At 41.8% G+C, this 2,107-nt stretch overlaps 1 protein-coding gene and 1 non-coding gene across 2 annotated transcripts in view; one reads left to right on the forward strand and one right to left on the reverse strand.

The window, feature by feature from the left end:
• Necab1 (N-terminal EF-hand calcium binding protein 1) overlaps positions 1-2,107 on the forward strand; it is a 178,783-nt gene that overhangs the window by 124,318 nt on the left and 52,358 nt on the right. The window lies entirely within an intron of this gene.
• LOC116089511 lies at positions 93-211 on the reverse strand. Its single transcript, XR_004118317.1, has one exon. It is a non-coding gene; the product is annotated as a 5S ribosomal RNA (ribosomal RNA).

Genomic DNA, 2,107 nt, shown 5'->3' on the forward strand with positions numbered 1-2,107 from the left:
CTTCTGCCCCTGAGATTCTCTCTTCTATCTCTTGTATTCTGTAAGTGATGCTTGCATCTATGTTTCCTTGATGCTTGCATCTATGTTTCCTGAGCCTACAGCACCCGGTATTCCCAGGCGGTCTCCCATCCAAGTACTAACCAGGCCCGACCCTGCTTAGCTTCCGAGATCAGACGAGATCGGGCACGTTCAGGGTGGTATGGCCATAGACTTTTTTCTTTTATTGGATATTTCCTTTATTTACATTTCAAATGTTATCCCCTTTCCAGGTCTCCCCTCCAGAAACCCCCTATCCCAACCCTCCTGTCTCTATGAGGGTGCTCCTCCACCCACTCACCCATCACTGCCTTCCTGCCCTGGCATACCCCTACCCTGGGGTATCGAACCCTCTCAGACCCAAGGGCTGCTCCTCCCACGCATGCCCAACACTGCCTAAACTTTCAAAACTAACATTTTAAAAGCCTTTATAAAAGAGACGTTTAGGGAAGAAAAGCCCCACCCCACCCTCAAACCCAAAACTAGAAACTCGAAGTCTTAAACTAGAAGGATGTAAAGTAGTTTGAAAGCCCTGGGAAAGCAGCTCTCACAGACTGTGTTAGAGGAAGGAATACAGCGGTGAGACCAAAGAACCCCGAGATGCTGGAAGATCGATGGAGCCATGGAGCCATGTGGAACTGGCTGTGAGCTGAACCTGAGGCTGGTGTATTATGAGAATCCCCACCAGAGGGTTGCAGTGATTTCTCTTTCCCAGTCTGGAGAACCTTAGAGATCAACATGTGTGAATCAAGTACAACAGGGGACAGGGCCCAAAGCTGAAAATGAGACACTAAGTGAAGGCCTTCATCCTGACAAGGACATCTAAAGCCCCTTTGGATACTGTGTCTAGGTTACAGACTTCGGGGCTCAAAGTGTTCAGTTAGGGGACCCTTCGGTGGAATATCTGATTGCTCTAAGAGAAAGTCATAGTCATTCTTATGAATAGGCTTAAAGACTCTGATGAAAAAGTGTGACTTGGCTAATGGCAATGCATACAAAAATGCCAACCTGCCTTGTAAGTCCTCGCTCTGGAATGTCGAAGGAGGGGTGGAGCAACAGAAAGTAGAAAAGCAAGCTCAAAACAAAACCAGAAGAAACAGAAACTGTTATGGAGTTTGGGGCCACTGTCAGACTTATTTCAGATTATAATTAGCCAGATTTATTAAAACTCCTAGCAGAGCCATGGTCTCTAACCCAAATCAGAGACGTGCAGTACCAAGGCAGGTGACAGAATAGCTTTTAAAGGAGAAACCACAAAAAAAAAAAAAAAAAAAAAAAAAAGTGTTCTGCTCTGCCAAGGTTAGATTGTCAAGTTGACCTCAAAATATTCCTTGAATGTGTGCATGTGCAAGTTACAGAGGCCAAAACCAGCAAGAACAAATTGGACAGAGCTCATGGGGTTGAGCTTGCCAAAAAGTTGTCTTTTAGGAGCTTGGGTCAGAAATAAGCAGCTCTTGGATACCAAGATGGATCCCAAGCAAAAATGTAGTTTCTTTAGGCATCATAAAACAATTTTGAGAACAGAAGAAAAGATCAAAAGAACTAGACCCAACAAAAGGCAAACTTGTTGCTAAAGGAAGTAGAATCTGCAACAGAGGACAGAGCTTTGTCTCAAACATCCAAACTTATAATTGTAAAAGTGAAATTCTTTAGGGAATATTTTAATATAAAATTATAATAAAACCTCTACAAAGTAGCAAGAAAGAAAATATATGATGAGAAAACCAGCGAGTAGGTTTAAAAGATCTTATGTTTTTAAAATAGAAATTCTAGGAAAAGAACAAGAGAGAATAATTATCAAAAGAATAATTCAAGAAAAGCTTTTAGAACAAGAATGTGAGTCTTAAGTCTGGTAAATCAGGCGAAGTACTCATTATAAAGAATTTTTAAAAAAATAATCTAATACTAAGGAATGCAATATGACATTTCAGAATATTGTAGACAATAATATACCCAGAAACTCTAAAGGAGGAGAATCCAGGATGTCTGGAAAGGATAAAGGATATGCTTTGGGAATTGAAATGAAGAACGCTCTCTCTCTCTCTCCTCCCTCCCTCCCTCCCTCCCTCCC

Source organism: Mastomys coucha, unplaced genomic scaffold (assembly GCF_008632895.1).
Source record: "Mastomys coucha isolate ucsf_1 unplaced genomic scaffold, UCSF_Mcou_1 pScaffold14, whole genome shotgun sequence".
NCBI lineage: Eukaryota > Metazoa > Chordata > Mammalia > Rodentia > Muridae > Mastomys > Mastomys coucha.